Genomic DNA, 24993 nt, shown 5'->3' on the forward strand with positions numbered 1-24993 from the left:
GTGTGATGTAGTCAGGGGGAACGTCAGCAGGATGGACTGGGACCGACACTGTCCTGGCTGGGAGACTCAGAGCTGGGGTGGATGGAGCCACAGCTGCCCCTGCAGCCTCCCCACCCTACCCACTTGGGGCAGCAGATGACATAGCTGCCCCTGATCCACGTGGCCTGGTGACACCAACGTGCACCGCCACACATGGCCTAGACCTGCTGACCTGGAAGTTAGCCATGGAGTCACCCTGTGCCAGGTCTGGTGCCACAATGGGCTGGTCCAACAAGGGCTGAGCAGGGATGGTGTCATCCACGTTACCCTCAACTAGGCGGGGGGGCATGGGTGTCCCTGACTGGACACCCACACATGGGGGGCTAGGGGCACCCTGCAAGTCCCGGCCACGTCCCCTACCGTATCCACCACGGGCACCTCTTGTGGCACGGCCACCTTTGCCACCCTTAGCGCATGCTCGCCTCCCAACAATGGCACTGATGTTGTTGTGTGTATGGGAGTTGCAGTAAACTATTGTCCTGGGCAATTGGGGGTCAAAGGGGTAGGGTACTAGATGGAATTCGTACCCTAGCGCTCTAGCAAGACTGTATGTGACCCCTGGGGGAAGATGACGGGTCACGCAACGCACAGGCACCCCAAAAAAGGGAGATAATGTGCACGCAACCCCTCCTAGACCACGTGCGTAGAAAAATAAACCTGCACTACGCTGTGGCACCCAGAAACACAAAAATGAACGTATGCGTGTCACACGCAGCCTAGACTGACCTCTGAAGGGGTAGGCAACACACGGGGCAAGCACAGATGTTGAATACGTGCGCGACTCACCGTCTGCCAGGAAAAATCGCGTGAAAAATACGCACGTGTGCGCGTTGGCAACACCACCGCCAAAAGAAGAATTGTACGCTGTCTGAGGGGACAGGACAACAGGAGAAGTGAACGCTGTTTGAGGAAACAGGCCCAGGAAAAAGACAAAAAGAGAAAAAGCTGTCAGAGGTAACAGGGAGTACGAACTTGGAACGCCGTGAAGTAAATCGCGTGTGAACCGACAAGAAGCACAGATTTCACCCGCTCGCTCTCCACGAAAAGCATGTACAAGGAAATGGCGTTCTACACGTACCTTTTAAACATGCCCACACGTCCAGCGTCACTTCCGCGTGTACGCGCTAAGGCCCTATCCTCCAATTACACGACCTGACACTCTGACGTGCAGTCATAGGGAAACGCCCGCACACGCACGTCACAAATGCGCATACGCGCTGAGGCCCTTTCCACCAATTGCACGCTATGACACTCTGATGTGCTTATTTTTTCTACGCGCCATGGAATACGCACGTGCGCCTAACGTCATAGACGCGCCTACATGCTGGGGGCCTTTGGGCCAATGAATTTGCGTACGTGTGCTGACGCGCTTACGCGCTAAGGCCCTTTCCTCGAATTACACGCAGACGTGCTTGATTTTCACGTGCAAAATCACTCCGTATCAAGCTGGCCACGCGTAAGCACACGGAAGACCACGCTCCTGCCCAAAAGGCCGGATTACTGCCCCCCAGAGCCCAGAGCAGCCTCCCACGAGCCATCTGCTGCTGCCTGCCTGCCTGCCTGCCTGCTGCCACCGTGTCCTGCCATTTGGTGCCTGCACATCAGCCATCTGCAGGGGTCCAGTTGCTGTGTCCACCCCTGCTGGAACAGAAGACTCCCAACTGGGATACCATCGCTCCACAGCCCAGTCCCAGGACCCAGTTGCCCACCCACACCTGCCCCGGGGGTCGCCATGTCGGGGCAAACACCATCCGAGACCACTGGTGACCCCCAGCCAGAGGGGCAGAGGGCCACCAGCTTCAGTCAGAAGGAAATTGGTGTCCTGGTGGAGCTTGTCTTGGGGCATTATGATGCCCTCTTCGGATCATCACGTGCCGACAAGGAAGGACGGGACAGGATCTGAACGGACATCGTGACTGCCATCAACGCGGAGGGGGTGGCAGTCCGACTATTCCATCATGTCAAGAAGCGCTGGGAGGACTTCAGGTCCAGGACCCTCAACAAGGCCCGGCGCCTCTTGAAGGCAGCGGATGCTAAGGGGCGCCGGCGCCACTTGTCAGAAGATCAGATGAGGGTCCTGGAACGCATATCCCCAGCGCTCGACGTCCAGGTCCTTGAGAGGCAGACCCGTCTGGAGTCGAGCGGTAAGTGGCCAAGCATTGCTGTGTGAGACAGGGCATGTTGCAGTGTGCTGGTTGTCTGATACTTGCCTGTATGTGTGACATAGGCCATGTACGCGTGTGTGTGTGCAGGGACATCATGGTCATGCATGTGAGACCAGTAATGTGTGAAGCACACGGTTGGTGTATGTGTTTAAAAGCTACATGGGGAGCCCTATGCGGAATGGACACATGAGAGCATGCCAGTCTCTGTTCCTGGACATGGGCGGGGGTGAGGGATGGGTGATGATGCCATGTACATGTATGGTGTCCATGTCTGTGTGTCTGACCTGCGTGTCTGTGACTTGTGAATGCCATGGATGCATGACACATGTCTGTGTCAATGTTCAGATTCACTGATGCAGCCTAGCTATCCTTGCATCCACTGTGTCTGGGGTGTACGAGTCCAGATGGATGAAAGTACGGTGAAGTGTGTGAATGTGTTAGGCATGACCCATGATGCATGTGAGTTCAAAAAGAACATTGTATGTTTCAAGAGTCCCTTGGACATGTTTGCTTATGTCCATAGCATGCACCATGCCTGTTACTGCATGTGTTTTGCCTGCACTGACCCATGTGTTGTGGAGGGACATGATGGAAGTGATGTTTGACAGTGCCACTCATCTGCTATTGCTTCCTGTCTAGGGGACCATTGTATAGTACCCTGATGCTTGTTTTCTATGTCTCCCTCTACAGAGCGCAAAGTGAAGAAAAGGGCGGAGACGGCGCTGTGGAGCAAAGCAGCGGGGATGCCCCCACGGCTGCAGCGGAAGGGGTGGGTGAGCCCCCACAGGGGCTTGCAACGGCGGAAGACGGTGTGGAGCCATCCAGGTTGGTGGTTTCCACAGAGGAGGAGGAGGCCGCTACTGAGCCGCACATGGAGCCTGGTGGGGGCATCCCTGCTGGTGCAAGTGGTGCAGTCCAGGGGCAGGGGTCGGAGGCAGCACAGGTCGCCGTGGAGGTGCCTGTGCATGTCACTGTCCCTGACACTGTGACTGCACCACCATGCACCAGCAGGGATGCCCCATCCCAGGCCCGTCCGCAGGTAGGGGGGATGTCCATGTCATCTGACTCCCCTCCACCTGCGGACGAGGGGACCCCTGGCCGTATGGAGAAGGTCCTGATTGGTGTTGCGTTGCGCACGGGTGTCATTCGTGATGAGGTGCGTGCTTCCCGGGGGGAGCATGCACGTCATCACGAAGAGCACCGTGCCAACGTGGCCCAGTTGGGAGCGGTCGTGGTCAGGGGTCTCGTACATGTGTCGGGCACTCTGGCGACTCTCTCCTCCTCTGTGGAGGCTATGCGCCAGTCGTTCCCCATGCCGTCTTCCGGCCCAGAGGCCACCAGGGCCCCCTGTGGACCTGCCCCGACCAATGCAGCCAACTCGGTGGGGATCCCATCCCTGCCACAGTCGGGAGTCGGAGGTCCACCAAGGGTGGACACACCAGCAACTGGACCCCAGCAGATGGAGGATGTGACAGCATCATCGGCAGGGCACGTGCACAACGGCGTCGGTGGATTCCATCAGCCTGGATGCCGTCGTGCTGGCACAGGCAGTTGCGTCGGAGGCAGCGGCAGGCTCGACGTGGGAGGCATCATGGCTCAGGGCCATCAACAACAGGGGTGCAGGCATCGGCCGGAGGGCAGGAGAACCCTGGAATGGGAGTGGCTTCCGTTTGGGAGCGGTTGGGCCAGCAGATAGGTGCGGAGCGGCAGCGGGCAGAGGAGGAACGGCTCACAATGGTCAGGGCGGAGAACTCCATGTGGAGGGCGCTGAGGCGGGCTGAGTGCCTCGAGGGTATTCGCAGGGAGTTGGAGCTGGACACTGCATTATCCCTGCGAGACCTCGGGGCCAGGGAACATGCCCGCCTCCAAGCCATTGAACAGGAGTTCGATGATGCCCTGGCCCATGACAACATCCAGTGAGCCGTTGGACTAGCCTGCTGCCCTTGTAAATAGTTATGTAGTTAGTGTTAGTTTTCCTTTGCTTTTTTATTGATTTTGGACCTTTTGGACAATGGCCCACATTTTTGTATATAGTTTTTTTATTAGGTAGTATTTTTAGATAGGTTTCATTTCTTCAGTTGGGATCATGGACCCTGGATTGTTTATCTGTATATAGTTGACTGTTGGATTATGTTTTTTTTTGGATTTACCCATGGAGCAATGGTTTTCGGTTTTGTTTTTCCCTTGGATGTACTTTTTTGAACTGTGACTTTGGACACCTTGCCTTTGGATTATGATTTATGGTTTTTCATTATTTTACGGACATGCTGCTTTTTGTTTTTAATTCCCATTGTCGTTTTGTTTATTTTTAATCCCATTTATGTTGCTTTTAATCCATTTTTTTCATCAAACTTCAATGTGTAGTATCATCTCATTGGTTTCATGCATATCATGATATGGGTTTCGACATTCACTTACACCCATTGTGTGTATGTGAGGGACATGTGTTCATTTACATACTTGACATTGGGGTTGTATCATGTAATTGGCATTTCTGAGTGGGTGGATGCAATACTTGGGTGGGTGTTTGGCATGTGGAGGCTGCCCATAAGGGCCAGGGATCTAGATTGTGATGACGTGTTGGCTGGGGGACATGTGTCAGGGCCTGCTGACAGGTGCCCCACAATGCTGGGGGGTGGGGTTGCAGGGGGAGATGAGTGGGACATGAGTGGGGGCCTACTGGCAGGTGCCTCGCAATGCTGGGGGGTGGGGGTGCAAGGGGACATGAGTGGGACATGAGTGGGGGCCTCTGCTGGCAGGTGCCTCACAATGCTGGGGGGTGGGGGTGCAGGGAGACATGAGTGGGACATGAGTGGGGGCCTGCTGACAGGTGCCTCGCAATGCTGGGGGGTGGGGTTGCAGGGGGACATGAGTGGGAAATGAGTGGGAGCATGCTGGCAGGTGCCTCGCAATGCTGGGGGGTGGGGGTGCAGGGGGACATGAGTGTGACATGAGGGGGGGACTGCTGGCAGGTGCCTCACAATGCTGGGGGGTGGGGCTGCAGGGGGACATGAGTGGGACATGAGTGGGGCCTGCTGGCAGGTGCCTCGCAATGCTGGGGGGTGGGGGTGCAGGGGGAGATGAGTGGGACATGAGTGGGGGCCTGCTGGCAGGTGCCTCGCAATGCTGGGGGGTGGGGATGCTGGGGGACATGAGTGGGACATGAGTGGGGGCCTGCTGGCAGGTGCCTGGCAATGCTGGGGGGTGGGGGTGCAAGGGGACATGAGTTGGTGATCAGTAGTGCAAGGAGACATGTGCCTTTGCTGGGGGGCATGGCCATGTTGGGTGGGCTGCCTGCGGGACATGACCAGGGATGCAGGGTAGTCCCCTGTGGTGTGGGCTGCCTGCAGGGGCCGTGGAGGGTGTACAGGGAACACCTGAGAGGACCCACACTGCCAAATCATGTGTGAAACTTCCCGTGCACCCCAGTAATACACGTACCCCGCTCGCACAGGGCCAATCGCGTGTGAAACTTCCCGCGCACCCCAGTAATACACGTACCCAGCTGAAATCGCATGTGAAACTTCCCGCACACCCCAGTAATACACATACCCTGCTGAAATTGCGTGTGAAACTTCCCGCGCACCCCAGTAATACACGTACCCCGCTCGCACAGGGCCAATCGCGTGTGAAACTTCCCGCGCACCCCAGTAATACACGTACCCAGCTGAAATCGCGTGTGAAACTTCCCGCGCACCCCAGTAATACACGTACCCTGCTGAAATCGCGTGTGGAACTTCCCGCGCACCCCAGTAATACACGTACCCTGCTGAAATCTCGTGTGAATATTCCCACGCACCCCAGTAATACACATACCCTGCTGAAATCGCGTGAGAAACTTCCTGCGCACCCCAGTAATACACGTACCCCGCTCGCACAGGGCCAATCGCGTGTGAAACTTCCCGCGCACCCCAGTAATACACGTACCCAGCTGAAATCGCGTGTGACACTTCCCGCGCACCCCAGTAATACACGTACCCTGCTTAAATTGCGTGTGGAACTTCCCGCTCACCCCAGTAATACACGTACCCTGCTGAAATTGCGTTTGAATATTCCCGCGCACCCCAGTAATACACATACCCTTCTGAAATCGCGTGTGAAACTTCCCGCGCACCCCAGTAATACACGTACCCCGCTCGCACAGGGCCAATCGCGTGTGAAACTTCCCGCGCACCCCAGTAATACACGTACCCCGCTCGCACAGGGCCAATCGCGTGTGAAACTTCCCGCGCACCCCAGTAATACACGTACCCAGCTGAAATCGCATGTGAAACTTCCCGCGCACCCCAGTAATACACGTACCCTGCTGAAATCGCGTGTGGAACTTCCCGCGCACCCCAGTAATACACGTACCCTGCAGAAATCGCGTGTGAATATTCCCGCGCACCCCAGTAATACACATACCCTGCTCAAATCGTGTGTGAAACTTCCCGCGCACCCCAGTAATACACGTACCCCGCTCGCACAGGGCCAATCGCGTGTGAAACTTCCCGCGCACCCCAGTAATACATGTACCCAGCTGAAATCGCGTGTGAAACTTCCCGCGCACCCCAGTAATACACGTACCCTGCTGAAATCGCGTGTGAAACTTTCCGCGCACCCCAGTAATACACGTACCCTGCTGAAATCGCATGTGGAACTTCCCGCGCACCCCAGTAATACATGTACCCTGCTGAAATCGCGTGTGAATATTCCCGCGCACCCCAGTAATACACGTACCCTGCTGAAATCGCGTGTGAAACTTCCCGCGCACCCCAGTAATACACGTACCCTGCTCGCACAGGGCCAATCGCGTGTGAAACTTCCCGCGCACCCCAGTAATACACGTACCCAGCTGAAATCGCGTGTGAAAGTTCCCGCGCACCCCAGTAATACACGTACCCCGCTCGCACAGGGCCAATCACGTGTGAAACTTCCCGTGCACCCCAGTAATACACGTACCCCGCTCGCACAGGGCCAATCGCGTGTGAAACTTCCCGCGCACCCCAGTAATACACATACCCTGCTGAAATCGCGTGTGGAACTTCCCGCGCACCCCAGTAATACACGTACCCTGCTGAAATCGGGTGTGAATATTCCCGCGCACTCCAGTAATACACATACCCTGCTCAAATCGCGTGTGAAACTTCCCGCGCACCCCAGTAATACACGTACCCCACACGCACAGGGCCAATCGCGTGTGAAACTTCCTGCGCACCCCAGTAATACACGTACCCAGCTGAAATCGCGTGTGAAACTTCCGGCGCACCCCAGTAATACACGTACCCTGCTGAAATCGCGTGTGAAACTTCCCGCGCACCCCAGTAATACACGTACCCTGCTGAAATCGCATGTGGAACTTCCCGCGCACCCCAGTAATACACGTACCCTGCTGAAATCGCGTGTGAATATTCCCGCGCACCCCAGTAATACACGTACCCTGCTGAAATCGCATGTGAAACTTCCCGCGCACCCCAGTAATACACGTACCCCGCTCGCACAGGGCCAATCGCATGTGAAACTTCCCGCGCACCCCAGTAATACACGTACCCAGCTGAAATCGCATGTGAAACTTCCCGCGCACCCCAGTAATACACGTACCCTGCTGAAATCGCGTGTGAAACTTCCCGCGCACCCCAGTAATACACGTACCCCGCTCGCACAGGGCCAATCGCGTGTGAAACTTCCCGCGCACCCCAGTAATACACATACCCAGCTGAAATCGCATTTGAAACTTCCCGCGCACCCCAGTAATACACGTACCCTGCTGAAATTGCGTGTGGAACTTCCCGTGCACCCTAGTAATACACGTACCCTGCTGAAATCGCGTGTGAAGCTTCCCGCGCACCCCAGTAAGACACGTACCCCGCTCGCACAGGGCCAATCGCGTGTGAAACTTCCCGCGCACCCCAGTAATACACATACCCAGCTGAAATCGCGTGTGAAACTTCCCGTGCACCCCAGTAATACACGTACCCTGCTGAAATCGCGTGTGGAACTTCCCGCGCACCCCAGTAATACACGTACCCTGCTGAAATCGCGTGCGGAACTTCCCGCGCACCCCAGTAATACACGTACCCTGCTGAAATCGCGTGTGAAACTTCCCGCGCACCCCAGTAATACATGTACCCCGCTCGCACAGGGCCAATCGCGTGTGAAACTTCCCACGCACCCCAGTAATACACGTACCCCGCTCGCACAGGGCCAATCGCGTGTGAAACTTCCTGCGCACCCCAGTAATACACGTACCCGGCTGAAATCGCATGTGAATATTCCCGCGCACCCCAGTAATACACATACTCTGCTCAAATCGCGTGTGAAACTTCCCGCGCACCCCAGTAATACACGTACCCCGCTCGCACAGGGCGAATCGCGTGTGAAACTTCCCGCGCACCCCAGTAATACACGTACCCAGCTGAAATCGCGTGTGAAACTTCCCGCGCACCCCAGTAATACACGTACCCTGCTGAAATCGCGTGTGAAACTTCCCGCGCACCCCAGTAATACACGTACCCTGCTGAAATCGCATGTGGAACTTCCCGCGCACCCCAGTAATACACGTACCCTGCTGAAATCGCGTGTGAATATTCCCGCGCACCCCAGTAATACACGTACCCTGCTGAAATCGCGTGTGAAACTTCCCGCGCACCCCAGTAATACACGTACCCCGCTCGCACAGGGCCAATCGCGTGTGAAACTTCCCGCGCACCCCAGTAATACACGTACCCAGCTGAAATCGCGTGTGAAACTTCCCGTGCACCCCAGTAATACGCGTACCCCGCTCGCACAGGGCCAATCGCGTGTGAAACTTCCCGCGCACCCCAGTAATACACGTACCCCGCTCGCACAGGGCCAATCGCGTGTGAAACTTCCCGCGCACCCCTGTAATACACGTACCCAGCTGAAATCGCATGTGAAACTTCCCGCGCACCCCAGTAATACACGTACCCTGCTGAAATCGCGTGTGGAACTTCCCGCGCACCCCAGTAATACACGTACCCTGCTGAAATCGCGTGTGAATATTCCCGCGCACCCCAGTAATACACATACCCTGCTCAAATCGCGTGTGAAACTTCCTGCGCACCCCAGTAATACACGTACCCCGCTCGCACAGGGCCAATCGCATGTGAAACTTCCCGCGCACCCCAGTAATACACGTACCCAGCTGAAATTGCATGTGAAACTTCCCACGCACCCCAGTAATACACGTACCCTGCTGAAATCGCGTGTGAAACTTCCCGCGCACCCCAGTAATACACGTACCCCGCTCGCACAGGGCCAATCGCGTGTGAAACTTCCCGCGCACCCCAGTAATACACATACCCAGCTGAAATCGCATGTGAAACTTCCCGCGCACCCCAGTAATACACGTACCCTGCTGAAATTGCGTGTGGAACTTCCCGTGCACCCTAGTAATACACGTACCCTGCTGAAATCGCGTGTGAATATTCCCGCGCACCCCAGTAATACACGTACCCTGCTGAAATCGCGTGTGGAACTTCCCGCGCACCCCAGTAATACACGTACCCTGTTGAAATCACGTGTGAAACTTCCCGCGCACCCCAGTAATACACGTACCCCACTCGCACAGGGCCAATCGCGAGTGAAACTTCCCGCGCACCCCTGTAATACACATAACCAGCTGAAATCGCGTGTGAAACTTCCCGCGCACCCCAGTAATACACGTACCCTGCTGTAATCGCGTGTGAAGCTTCCCGCGCACCCCAGTAAGACACGTACCCCACTCGCACAGGGCCAATCGCGTGTGAAACTTCCCGCGCACCCCAGTAATACACGTACCCAGCTGAAATCGCATGTGAAACTTCCCGTGCACCCCAGTAATACACGTACCCTGCTGAAATCGCGTGTGGAACTTCCCGCGCACCCCAGTAATACACGTACCCTGCTGAAATCGCGTGCGGAACTTCCCGCGCACCCCAGTAATACACGTACCCTGCTGAAATCGCGTGTGAAACTTCCCGCGCACCCCAGTAATACACGTACCCGGCTCGCACAGGGCCAATCGCGTGTGAAACTTCCTGCGCACCCCAGTAATACACGTACCCAGCTGAAATCGCATGTGAAACTTCTCGCGCACCCCAGTAATATACGTACCCTGCTGAAATTGTGTGTGGAACTTCCCTTGCACCCCAGTAATACACGTACCCTGCTGAAATCGCGTGTGGAACTTCCCGCACACCCCAGTAATACACGTACCCTGTTGAAATCGCGTGTGAAACTTCCCGCGCACCCCAGTAATACACGTACCCCGCTCGCACAGGGCCATCACGTGTGAAACTTCCCGCGCACCCCAGTAATAAACGTACCCAGCTGAAATTGCGTGTGAAACTTCCCGTGCACCCCAGTAATACACGTACCCTGCTGAAATCGCGTGTGGAACTTCCCGCGCACCCCAGTAATACACGTACCCTGCTGAAATCGCGTGCAGAACTTCCCGCACACCCCAGTAATACACGTACCCTGCTGAAATCGCCTGTGAATCTTCCCGCGCACCCCAGTAATACACATACCCTGCTGAAATCGCGTGTGGAACTTCCCGCGCACCCCAGTAATACACGTACCCTGCTGAAATTGCGTGTGGAACTTCCCGCGCACCCCAGTAATACACGTACACTGCTGAAATCGCATGTGAAACTTCCCGCGCACCCCAGTAATACACGTACCCCGCTCGCACAGGGCCAATCGCGTGTGAAACTTCCCGCGATCCCCTGTGATACGCGTTCCCCGCTTGCCGTGTTGGTAAAGGGTTATCACAGCCCTTTGCGCTGGATTGGGGATTTTGATGGCTTTTCGCTGCACATGGGGCGTTCTTGGGGGCGTAACTGGCGCTGCTGCAGGGTCGCTGCGCCACTGTGCGCCACGGCTTGTTTTGGTGGCTGGAATCCATGAATACGCTTTGCGCGGAAATTTATTTTAGCGCACGCGGTTGGCGCAGGGATTCGCACGTGCACACTGTGCACCAGCCGCGTGCGCCACTTGTGCGCTGAATTCTATGAATTACCCTGTAAATCCTGTGAATTATAATTGAGCGCCTGTTTGCTGCACATGTTTAAACGTATTAATTGGTAGAAAGCTGCCGAGTTAACCAAGGAATGTCTTCTTCACGTGCGCGGATATAAGTGCATGGACGCTGGACGCACCTTCTAATTGGAGTTTAATAGAAGCAATCGTAATGAGAATTCCTAAAGGCAGGAGTGGGGGGCAATGTGGTTTAAGCATTGGGCAAGACAAAAGACATCACTGGAAAAGTGGAGTCCTCTCCAGAGCAGGCTCGGATTGGCCTACAGGACAATAGGCCCATGGCCGAACCAAAAACACAAATTACTGGGGTGGGCCCGTTTTTTTGATCAATGGGGGCCAGTTTGATGAATTACTTCACCATGCAGCTAATAGTTTTGACCAGTGTTACTGAATAAATATTCTTTAAAATGCACAATTTGCATCACATTTTACACAAAAAAACTCTCCCCTGGGTACTATTCAAACAGTGTCACATATGAAATTAATTGCCATTTGCAACGGTGTGCCACTTTTTCATTGGTGCCAGATACAATGGTATGGCCCTGTCCGACCCTGTTCCAGAACGAGGAAATAATCCAAATTTTAGCCCAACTGATCCAGCACTCTGATACATCCCACCTGAGTATTCAGTCCTAGGATTGGCTGAACCTATTCAGCGAATCCCAATGGACAGGGGCGTGCTTGTGAGGAACATCACTTTAATGTATGCAATAAATCCTCCTATTCTAGGTGCCATGCGAAATGACACGAGCATGCGTACAGCAGAGAGAAATAATGGAAAAAGCTGCAAAATAGTGGCCCCGCCCCCACTCCCTGATTCATCGGTTCAGGGTCTGAAGGCCATGTACAAAAAGCCGCATCCCCTAGGTCAGCCTTTTGTTCATCTACAGCTCTCTCCCAATGCCTTTCCGGGGTTCCCCCCCAGACCGGTCTCAGCCGTGCATCTCCCTCCCCTGCCTGCCCACCGACCTGCTGCACGCTGGTGCCTTTTCACAGATTCCTCCTAGGCCATGCCCCCTACAGGCCTACTCATGTGGGGTGGCCTCTTGTATGGGACCCTCGTAGGCCTTCAGGGGTCGCAGCCTCACAACCGCAAATGGATTCATCGATACAAACGCATCGCAGTCACTTATGACAATCATTTCAAAGGCATGTCATCGAGTCACAAATGGTTAATCTGGGGGAATTCAGCAGATACTATATGGTGCAGAGGTTTCCTTGGAATACTGTACATAGATGATAATGCTGGTATCAGTAAAATCGTGACATATGTCAGGTATGCTAAGTCTCTATGCAGTGTTTCTGCGGTCATGCTGCAACACCACATGCATACAACATACAACTCAACTCCGGGGAGAATATGTGTGGAAAGAAATCTGAAAACAATTGGAAATATAGCTACAATTTAGTTACACTGGACCTTACAGCTCTAAAAACATCCATCAACCATGGTTAGGAAATGCACCGATGTTTGATTTTCAATACAAGAATCATAGTATGCTAACTCATATTTTGGTATTTGTTTTTTCATGAAAGAATAAAAATTATGTTATCAGATTTCTTGGAATAAACATTCTTTTCCAGCAATAGTACAATTTAAATCAGTTAATCATTTTTGATAACTTCTCCTGATAAATGTCTTTTACAAGGGGCGCACAATCTCGAGTAAGGAGTGGGAGAAGGTCTGGGAGCAGGTGCAGAAATCCTTGAGGAATGCCCGCTTTCAGCTGGTTCAATTCAATATCCTACATAGGGTATATGTTACCCCTCGGGCGCTTAAAGCGATGAACGAGGAATATTTGGGGAGGTGTCCTAGATGTGGGTTAGAGGAGGCAGGGTTTTGGCACATGGTGTGGGAATCAGTGGTCGAAGTGTACGAAAAGAAGTAGTGGAGCTATGTTCCCTACTGGTCTGCACCGCTCCCAGCAAACCCCATCGCCATACCCCCTCCCATGCACAGTATAAACCCCCAAATGCATGCGCCTGCAGTTTAAGGGAATGTTCAGTGAACTGCACTGAAAGTGCAAGTTTCAACTGCTTCCTACACATTTATTTTAAAACAAAACCGTTCCGGAACGGTTTCTTTTTAAAATAATAGTGTAGGAGCTGTAAAAGGTAATTTAAAAAAGTATAGGAGCACCGCTCCCGACCGCTCCCGCTCACTTCGACCACTGGTGGGAATGTGGGACAATAGTGGAGTATTGGGAGGAGGTGCTACCTTCTCGCCCCCCCCGCCCCTTCGGCTGACTCACACTCTGACACAGCCCTCTCCATGCTCCACTCTGCTATATCTGCTACTCTTGATATCCTTGCCCCCGTCATGAGAATCCGCCTGAGCCCAAAGCCAAATGTAACTCCTGGTATGACTCCGATCTCGCCACCCTAAAACGCAAGTGCCGGGCTGCAGAGAGGAAATGGCGTGCTTCATGTTCATCCTCTGACAAACTGGCCTGCCGCCTGCTCCAAAGGCAGTATCGGCTCTCCGTTCTCACCAAGAAGAGAGCCCTTATCCAAGCCCGCATCTCTGCGGCATCTAACAACTCCGCCGAACTCTTTAAAATCTGCAAGGAGCTGGCCAACCCTGTTGCAGTCTCTACCTCTCCTGTCCCCTCCCAGGCCCTCTGCACTGCATTGGCCTCTCACTTCATCTCTAAAACTCAGGACATCCTGTCCTCGCTCTCCTCCTTTCACCTCCCTCCCTCCCTTCCCGGCTCTTCCTCTGGCCCTTCTGCAGTCACCACTCCTCCCTCTTTCTCTGCCTTTCCACTTTTCTCTGTTGACGAGGTTTCCAGACAAGTCCGATCTATGAAAGTCTCGTCTAAACAGGTTCACCCCTGTTCCTCCAAAACTATCAAGGACCACATCGACTACCTGGCTCCTGCCCTGGCTGACTTTTGCAACCACTCCTTCGCCTCTGGAGTCTTCCCTTCCCCCCTCAAGCACTCCCTTGTGCACCCTCTTCTCAAGAAACCCTCTTCCGACCCCTCCTGCCCGTCTAACTATCGCCCTATCTCCATCACTCCCTTCCTGGGCAAGCTCCTGGAGAAACTGGCCATCTCCCCGCTAAACCTCCATGCTGAATCTGTTGGTAGTCTTCATGACCATCAATCTGGTTTCAGAGCTGCCAGAAGCACGGAAACTGCTCTCCTGAACATCCGTGAAGACCTGCTCTTGAACCTCGATTCCAACACTCTGTGTGTTCTCATTCTGCTCGATCTCTCCTCTGCCTTTGACACTGTCAACCATGCCATCCTGCTCAACCGTCTCCGTGAAAACCTGGGTATCACTGGTCAGGCTCTGGCGTGGCTGACCTCTTTCCTTTCAAATCGACCCTCCCCGGTCCAACTGGGGTCCTTCCTCTCCGACATCTTTTTCTCCACCTGTGGTGTCCCCCAGGGATCAAATCTCTCTCCCTGGCTGTTCAACCAGTATATGGCACTCCTTGCCCACCGCATCGCCGCTCTCTGCCCTAATTTCCAGTGCTATGCGGACGATACCCAGCTCATTTTCAGGCTACCCTCAGCCTCCCCCTCTCCTTCCCTCATCTCTGACTGTCTGTCTGCTATCCAGGAATGGTGTGCCGCAAATGACCTCTGCCTTAATGCCAGTAAGACTGAGATCCTACTCATCGGTACACCCACTCCCTCCTTCCCTGCAGCTCTCTGGCCTGCCTCCCTTGGCCCCCTCCCTGCTCCTACCTGCAATGCAAAAAACCTTGGGGTCATCTTCGACTCCACACTCTCCTTCTCTCCTCATATTTCTGACGTCGCTAAGAAGTCAAACTACCAGCTGCACCTCCTCAGAGGTATTCTTCCCTTCCTCTCCTTCCCCCAGAAGCTCACTGTCTCCCGAGCCCTGGTTCTCTCGAAGCTGGATTACTGTAACAGCCTCTACCTTAATCTGCCTGCCTCCACTCTCCGCCCTCTGCAACTCATACAGAACAGAACTGCGAGACTTGTCCTTGGCCTCAAGCCCAGGGACCGTATCTCTCCAGGACTGAAATCTCTACACTGGCTCCCAGTGGCTGCGAGGATAAAGTTCAAAACCCTCTGCATTGTCCACAAGGCCTTCTGGGGCCTTGGTCCTATATACCTTCAACTCTCTCTTCCCAAATATCTTCCTTCCCGAGCCCTTCGCTCATCCGCCTCCAACTCCCTCAGGGTCAGCCGCTTCTCGAAGCAACGAGCTGGGGGTAGATCTCTCTCCGCGGCAGGGGCCTCCCTCTGGAACAGCCTTCCTGCCTCCCTGAAACTTGAGGAGAACCATCTCCGGTTCCGGAAGCACCTCAAAACCTTCCTCTTTGCCTCTGCTTTCTCTCTCCCTCTCCCCTGCTGAACAGCCAATTATTCCTCACTGATACTGCACTGATTCTGCAACTGGACCACTCTTAACGGCCTCGATCCTGGGCCCAGCCACTCTCCACTTGCACTGATGCCCTGGAACCCCTCTGCACTGCGGGACTGTCTCTGTATCCTACAGCCCCCCCCCCCTTTTCCAGCACTTGTTCTGCACTTACCTTGCACTTGCCACCAGTTGGCCCTATTTATTTATTACTTTACGCCACTTACCTTTACTGCACTCCCCCCCCTCCCCTTCCCCTTGCACTTTTTCCCCCTCCCCCACCCTTGCACTTGCGCGATCTGAATGACACCTGGCCTAGTAGGATCGTTGTCTGTTTCCCCTTGTTTCCTCCCCTCCCTGCCGCGTCGCGCCTTGAAACACCTGTGTATAGGCGCGTTACAAATGCCATATCATATCATATCATATCATATCATACTCAAGGGGGTAAATGGGTTAATGGAAGTTAATTTGGAACGCTCCCCAGAGGTTTGCCTGTGGGGGATCCTGTCAGGGGAGAAACTGAATAAGCTACGGAATAGGATGGGCCGGTTTCCCCTGATATTGGCCAAGCACCGTATGGCGATTGAGTGGAAGTCCCCGTTGGGTCCGACAATCCAGTTATGGAGGAAAGATGTAAAGAGGTGGGGTCAGGCGGAGTTGACTGTGCTGCAAGCATTGACGGGGAAGGAGGATGCGGGAGAGGTAACGGTCCATTGGTCCCATTTGCTGAATGATCTGGCAAAAGATAATGACCTACGCCCACCGTGAAGTGAAAGATGCTGAGGGAAGGTGGCGAGGGGGGGAGGTTTGGAGTTTGATGAGCCAGAAGAAGTCTTTCTAATGACCTTGGGTTGGGAACTTTTGATGATCGACTGCTGTGCCTTATGGACGAAAGGGGATTCAGATGGGACTTGGGTGGGAGGGGAGGTGGGGGGAATAAAGGGGGGGATGTTGGTTGAGTCATGATGGTTGGGTGAAGGCGGGGGGGATTTTTCTGGGGCTGGGGAAAGGTGGGTGGGAATGTTGACGGTTGTTATTTTAAAATGCCAATAAAGTGTTCTTAAAAATAAAAAAAAATGTCTTTTACATAAAGATATCCAGGCGCGCATGAGAATAAGGTAGGGTTTCATTTCTTTATTTAGGTGAAGTAACAGCAGGAGCTTAATGTGCTTTTGTTGGAGGAGGTAACACCAGGAGAGGGGAGGCAAGACGTTGCAGGAACTGGTTCTGTTAGGAGGAGTTTTGGAGAGGTCTGAAGAGGATGGATGTACCTATGGTTGGAGCACTGAGAATCTTGTGAACAACATAACATCAGGAGGATGATCTGGCGAGTCAAAACAGTAGACTGAGCAAGTGGGACCCAAAGCCCAAACCAAAAGAATGCTTTGATAAAATGATCCTCCAGTGATTCACTTAATACCTAGAAGCTGCCATCTGTTTGTCAAAATGGGAAACTCCATGTCAACCCCAATACCTGTCACCTTTGGAGTTCCAGAAGGATACAACCTCTCATCCTTGATCTTCCACTTCAACATGGAACCTCTTGGATCTTTCCTTGTAAGCTACAACACCCATGCCCACCAATACACAAATGATACTAAACCCTACCTCAAACTGTCTTCCACCAAAGACATCCATTAGCTCAACACTTGCCTCGCCCTGACACCAGCCTGGATGTCAGGCGCATACATCTAATTCAACCCCATAAAACCAAACTCTCCCTCCTCTCCAATTCCACCAAACACACCCAAATCCAGACTTTGCAGTCCACTATAAACCTTGAAGGGTTCAACCAACTGCAAACATCACACGCAAGTCCCTGAGATTCCACTTTGACAAAATGTCTCCTTTAAAGCACACATAGCTAAGAATACCCAGTGAGCTGGGTACCAACTATCTCTTTTGTGGAAAATCTACTCCCTCCTTCTGGACAATAACCTCAGATTCACACTAAAAGACCTTGGGGGTCATTCCGAGGTTGGAGGTAAGGAATTACCGGCACTGGTAAGGGTGCCGATGCCGGTAATCCCTTACCTCCGTATTCCGAGGTCCCTTTGCGGGTCCTTCCTTACCTCCTGCTTTTAGCAGGAGTTAAGTACGGGACCCGCAAAGGTACTTCGGAGGTAATTACGGTACCGTAATTTACAGTGCCGTAATTACCTCCTTCCCCATTCCCATTGAGCACTATGGGGCAGAAATGGGAATGGGGAAGGGCAAAAGGTGAATTGGGAATTACCGGTCCCTCCAACCCTGGAATGGACAGGTAATTACTCCATTCACCATGCCGGATTTGGGACGTTTTCGGAGGCAACCACGGAGCTAATTACTCCATGGTTAGCTCCAAACCCGGAATGAGGCCCCTTGCCCTTTCTCACCAGGCTGGTGGACATGCCCTACCAATCTACCCACCGCCACCCTACTACCACTGAGAAGCTTCTGCCATGCCATAGCACACCTCATCAAGGCCTCCACATGTTTGACCGCATTATGCCCATACTGATTGTACTACATTGGCTGCCCCTGCAAGTATGCATCAGCTTTGAAATTCGCTGTATTGTTTTCAAAACTTTGCGAGCTACCTTGTACCTAGCTGACAAGGTCAGCATCTCTGGCTCTCAATGCTCCCACAAGAATGGAGGGCATGGCCAGATCAGAGCTGCAAAAATGCAACATAGAAAAAAAATGGATTCTCATCTGTCCCCCACGGCTGTGGAACCAAATACCCATCACCATTAGACTTGTGCCTCCCTAAATGCAATTCGAGAGCTCCTCTTTCAGGAGCACATTCTTCACACATAGATACCCTTATCCCATCCACCGGCCGACCGCACTTCACCTCTCATTACTGCTTATGTTGCATAATTGTAATGTATCACTGCCCTGTTTTAACACATGTTCCCCTACCTGTATGCCTAATACCCCATTGCTGGAAAGCATTCTGCTGGTTCTCAGAGCTAGTTGTGCACTAAAAAAATACCCAAATGAAATAATAAATACAAGTAATAAAATAAGAGCAGGATGGAGCAAGGAGGCCAAGTCGGACCATGGCAGGAAGAAGAGGGAGGAGACACAAGACCTAACAGGCAGAGCAGAATATTTAGGACTTTAGTGGATGTGTCTAGGGCTACATCTTGGAAGGTGGAGGAGGTACCTGGGAAGTAGAAGGTGGCTTTGATAGCCAAGGGTTCGAACTCTACGCTCTCAAGTGGTTTGAGTAATACCTGTAGGTGGTTAAGTCAATGCATGGGGACCTCAATCCATGGTCCCCGGAAGACGACCCAGCCCTGGACAGGGTGAACACATTTTTGTTAGATAGCCTAGAGATTGTAATCCTGAAAGCCTGCATCTGGATTGGTGCCTCAAGTCAAACAGCCGCTCTGGCACAAGAGGATAAGGGACTTGGTTGTTCTTTCCCAATAGACTCTTTTGTTGGTATCTTGGTTTCCGAACTTTCTCCAAACAAATTGCTAAGAAGTCGCTTGTGTATCCCACGTAGCTTCCATGACACCATATTTCTATCATATACTAAAATAGTTCCAGTACACTGTCACATTCGCTTCTGTGCCCACTTAATTTGGGAAGACCATTGAAGGTTTGCAAAAAAGCAAACCCCTAAGTAATCAAAGGTTGGAACCAGTTCAAGTGCTTTTCTCCCATGACAAATTTAACTTTTGAGTGCCTTTCTTGGCCTATTATCATCACCTTTGATTTTTCCATGTTGATGGTAAGACACAATCGTCGTATCAGCGCCTGTTAATTTTTTTGCCAAGATACCTTCAGCGGGCTGGAATGAACTCTTAGTTTTGAAACATTCTGGCTTACCATCTGCAGATATGTGTCTAACCCATTAATATACAGGATGAATAAGAGTGAGCCAGGACACAGCCCTGTCACACTCTGTATGCAACCTTGACTGACTTAGTACACTGTCCTGCTGCTCCAATTCTCATGCAAGCTAATTGTTCTCATATAATGCTATGATTAAATTTAAAAGACTGGTAGGAACACCCATGTGTTAAAAGTTACCCGAGCGTTTGTACTTTTTAACCAGGTCAAAAGTCTGGCTTAGGCCTAAAAAACCTAACATTTGTTTTTCTTTTCTCGTCTGATAGCTTTTAGCCACTAGTCAGTAGATACTAAGGCACTAGAGGCAGTATGAAAAGATACCTCTCCCTCACACCATGCCATGAGTCTTTCCTGTATCACTCTACCAAACAGTTTGGCATGGATGTCCAACAGGGATATCAAGTGGCCCTGAAGTCTGCTGTCTCCCTCAAGTCCCAAAGGTACCTCACTGAGAAACGCAGTGTCTCCAGAGGTCTACGATCGAGAATACATGTACAGACTTGAACTCCACTGGTGCAGGAAATAAAGAACCAGAAGGCAAACCGACTTTGTCTATACCCCGAGACTCTGGAATGTCCTCTCCATCAACAGCAGACTTACATCATTGCTTCTACATTTCAGGAAAGAGTTCAAGACCCTCCTCTTCAAGGAATGTCTCTTTCTTAGCACCTAGGTCCACACACCAAGCACTCCCCACCTAACCCGAGACTTGGTGATGTGCCCCTTGTTTTCTCCCTTAGTTACTTGTAGATCCCTTGCTGCCAAATTGCCCACCTTCCTCCTCTCTGTTATTGGCTACTCGCTCTCTTACATCTCTACTTCCCTCACCGTCTCCTTGCCTGGATGACTTATAAGACACATTGTTGCTTCCCAAAGCTTGGTCCGCACTCAATAAATGCACTAATAATATTGATAATAAAAAATAAATAATATCTCTGTCTAAAAGCTGTCCATAAAAGGCAGGTTTTGCAGATTCCAGGCCAAGAATGCGGCACAGGTAAGGTCAGTCTTTTGTTCCTGGCCCATCTCCTGTCTCTTACTCAGTGTTTCCTTTGGGCCCCTCCCTCCACGGTGCAGCCCCCTCCCCTTTTCCCCTTTCCACTTACTAGTTGTAAGCCTCGTTTTCACTCTGCAGGCCATGTAGATGGAAGCCCGATGCACAGCATGTTGTATATCTGTATGCAACCTTTTGTGTCCCAGACTTCCTTCTCCATGGCCTACAGACCGCAAACGGATAAAAGTGATACAAGGTTGGTGCACATTTTTAGCCTTTCTTATGTATTTCCTATATAGCTTTTTTACAAGATGTTAGCCATTAAAAGCTTGAGCCAAGATGGCAATCCATATTGTCGAATGGTGCATAGTCAATTCAGGTGGTATATAATCTTGCTATTGTGTTGCATTTTAATTGCATACGATGCCACCACAACTGAAACATTTGATATGGATGTCTTGTCCCATCTATTCCAACGAAAAACCTAGGGAAGAATGCCCATTTGATTGGGGTAGCCCTGTTGTCGTTTTCAGTTTCATATGTTGGGGCAACATGGTTGTATCATTCAGTGACATTGAAACCAACGCCTATAGAATGTCTAGTCAAGTTCACTTTTGCAATAATGTTTTTAAAGAGCCTCTGGTCTTTTAACAGGAATAAATCAAAATTGTCCCATTGTCTCATCTGGTAAGCTCTCTTCTAATTGTTTGATCAGATCTTTAAAGTTGTTCCTTGCCTGTCTGACCTGAAAATGATCTACTCTGTCTTTTCTATCTCACCTAGCAGAATCTCCCTTGCAAACCTGTATTCCTTATCAAACCACCCCTTTATCCTGGGTTTGGTTCCTCTAAGGCAATCTTTGGAACAAAACGATTCAGCAATTACCACAATAGACTTAAACTCACCTGGGTCTCCAACGAAAGCTGCAGTCGTTTTTTGAATATGCAACCAACAATAAACTTATGGTAAATGGGGAAAAATCTAAGGTCGTCATATCTACCACCAAGAAAAAAACCTAAAACAATGTCTAATCACTCCTCAAAGTGTGAATGGCAAAACATTTTGAGAGAGAAAACACAGTCCTTGGTCAAACATCTTAAAAGGCTTTACAGTCAACTGTGCAAATACTCACTGCTCCCTCTCATCAGATTTTATCTGGAGAAAGTGGAACCAGCTTTATTGTATAGTCCGGATATTATGCAGCTTGACCTAGGCATTTACTTAAACACGCTCCAAGGCCTGATTTGGAAGGAGACCCTTCAACTGCCAAACTCCATTCCTAACTCAGCACAAAGGCACAAGTTGGGTCTCACTTCACTACGCTACAGAGCCCTTTGGAGACAACGCTCTAGTTATGCAAAAATGCTCAGGCCCCCGCCAAAATCTCTCTACATTGACCTGGGGATGATTATTGTCCTGAAATCGTCAGAATCACTCCTTGGCTTTAAGACTAAGATGGTCATCAGAAGAAGAACTGACCAACAGACCAGGACAAACAAATAAGAAATTGTTCTATATGGATTGGTTAGAGACAGTCGAAGCCTTGTGGTCCTATAAAACTTACAAGGAGTATGCTATGTTTGCCAATAAGAGAAACACACAGGCTCAGTATGTCCATCTGTTTCCTTGCAACAAACTTGGAACTCTCTACTTGTGTTTCCATCTAAAGCAACTCTCTACCTTGGAATACTTGGCAGGAAGGCCAGAATATATAGGACAATCACTGACCTGCAGATTTTGTAAGCTGTCTAAGTTAGAATCCCTCAAACACCTTGTTCTGGACTGTTCATTTTTCACAAAAGTTAGAACTCGCCATTTAAAAAATGCACTACATAAGGGTTTATTTCCTTCAGCAGATTCTGGGCCCGCCTGATGTGGGTGGAAAATACCTCCTTCATACTGGCTTTATGTAGATTCCTTGAAGAAATATTCCTTCATCTGTCTGACAATGGTAATTGAGGGTCCTCAATAAAATTATTTGCCTGATTGAGTTTCATAGAATAACGGGTGTTCAACGATGGCGAGGGTAACCAGTTTTAATTTTAATTCAATTTTTAATTCAAACAAATATTGTAGCTTATTGTAATGCTCATTGCTTTTTTTCTTCTCACTGCTGACTTTCCTATTTGTTTCTTCTTTTCTTTTTATATGACATTGTGAAAGGTTTATTTTTAAACACAATCAAAAAATGTAAAGAATAGACTCATAATGTGTAAGAATATCCAGAGATTGGCAGCCGCCAGTTAATGTACCTCCAATATGCATACATTCTATTTGAATTACCTCCAAATCCCCTCTGATCAGAGAGCTCCTGGTTCTATTTAACATCCCTTCTTTGTGTTTTGATTTCTAGTGGATTGTGACACTGATTGTCAGTGTCTGAACACATTTCACCGGCGGAAGAGGCACCACATTCTAGTAGCATCAACAAAGGAATGTGATCGCTCTCAATTCTCTTTATTACTTGAATATTAACCACTTTACTCCCGGACTCTAAACTTAAAAGTATTTTTTCAATCCATTAAAGACACAAATGTTGTGCAGCTGGAAAATTAAGACTTGTACCACCATGTATTATACATAGACCTAATTTACATAATAACTCTGATAGCTGTTGCCCTGCCCTATCTTTTGCTTGGTCAATTGTATTAATCTTAGGTGCTAACACCCACCGCAGTTTCTCCAACAGGTCCTCCTGTAGGTCATCAGGTGGTAGGTCCAATTTGGCATAACAATCCTCCAAGCAGCAACAAAGTGGGGACACACAATTCTTCTTGGATCACTTACTTATGGTTTTCTTGCATTGAAAAAAAAGTCATCCAAAGTATTACTATTGTACTAAACCACTAGGCCTGAGGGAATATAATAAACATTGATAACCAATAGATGCCACAATACTGGCTGTTTCCCATGAACACAGAAGACACTTTCTGCGTCCACAAAGATTTCAGAAAAATTCACCTTTGGGGCAAGCCCCGAGATTTTTCCTTGCTATCTTCTCAAAAGCCATATATACACGCTTATTTGTCGAGGTAAAATATGCCATGGTTCTTGCATAAAATTGCCTGTATTATCCTCACCCACTCTAACTTTTCAATGTCTTCATGCTTATTGGGTAGACCCCTCAACATTCCACGACTTAGGGAACAACTGTGTATTCATCAATATTTGGTCCCATATCACCTTTTCCCTGGTTTTTACATGGCAGTGTTGTTCACTGAAACTTCTATGGACAGAAGGTTTTCTAAACTCATCCCTCTCCCCCAAATATTCCATTTCTGTTTCTCATAAATCTGAATGTGATTTGTATTCCTAGAAGCTGCGCTTCACGAACGAAGCATTGTTGTCAATTGCAGCCCAGCGTGAACCCGGCAGCACTGCGAGCAGAGCTCTTGCTGATTTCCCCTGCTTCCTGGAGGAGGCGGGGCTTATCGTGGACACGTGAGTGGTCACGTGTTCTCAAGGCCGCAATAACTGCCGGCATATCCGCCCGAGCGGCGTGTGATTTGTATTCCTAGAAGCTGCGCTTCACGAACGAAGCATTGTTGTCAATTGCAGCCCAGCGTGAACCCGGCAGCACTGCGAGCAGAGCTCTTGCTGCTTTCCCCTGCTTCCTGGAGGAGGCGGGGCTTATCGTGGACACGTGAGTGGTCACGTGTTCTCAAGGCCGCAATAACTGCCGGCATATCCGCCCGAGCGGCGTGTGATTTGTATTCCTAGAAGCTGCGCTTCACGAACGAAGCATTGTTGTCAATTGCAGCCCAGCGTGAACCCGGCAGCACTGCGAGCAGAGCTCTTGCTGCTTTCCCCTGCTTCCTGGAGGAGGCGGGGCTTATCGTGGACACGTGAGTGGTCACGTGTTCTCAAGGCCGCAATAACTGCCGGCATATCCGCCCGAGCGGCGTGTGATTTGTATTCCTAGAAGCTGCGCTTCACGAACGAAGCATTGTTGTCAATTGCAGCCCAGCGTGAACCCGGCAGCACTGCGAGCAGAGCTCTTGCTGCTTTCCCCTGCTTCCTGGAGGAGGCGGGGCTTATCGTGGACACGTGAGTGGTCACGTGTTCTCAAGGCCGCAATAACTGCCGGCATATCCGCCCGAGCGGCGTGTGATTTGTATTCCTAGAAGCTGCGCTTCACGAACGAAGCATTGTTGTCAATTGCAGCCCAGCGTGAACCCGGCAGCACTGCGAGCAGAGCTCTTGCTGCTTTCCCCTGCTTCCTGGAGGAGGCGGGGCTTATCGTGGACACGTGAGTGGTCACGTGTTCTCAAGGCCGCAATAACTGCCGGCATATCCGCCCGAGCGGCGTGTGATTTGTATTCCTAGAAGCTGCGCTTCACGAACGAAGCATTGTTGTCAATTGCAGCCCAGCGTGAACCCGGCAGCACTGCGAGCAGAGCTCTTGCTGCTTTCCCCTGCTTCCTGGAGGAGGCGGGGCTTATCGTGGACACGTGAGTGGTCACGTGTTCTCAAGGCCGCAATAACTGCCGGCATATCCGCCCGAGCGGCGTGTGATTTGTATTCCTAGAAGCTGCGCTTCACGAACGAAGCATTGTTGTCAATTGCAGCCCAGCGTGAACCCGGCAG

The sequence above is a fragment of the Ambystoma mexicanum genome, chromosome 10, assembly GCF_040938575.1.
Source record: "Ambystoma mexicanum isolate Mex_15411 chromosome 10, UKY_AmexF1_1, whole genome shotgun sequence".
Taxonomy (NCBI): Eukaryota; Metazoa; Chordata; class Amphibia; order Caudata; family Ambystomatidae; genus Ambystoma; species Ambystoma mexicanum.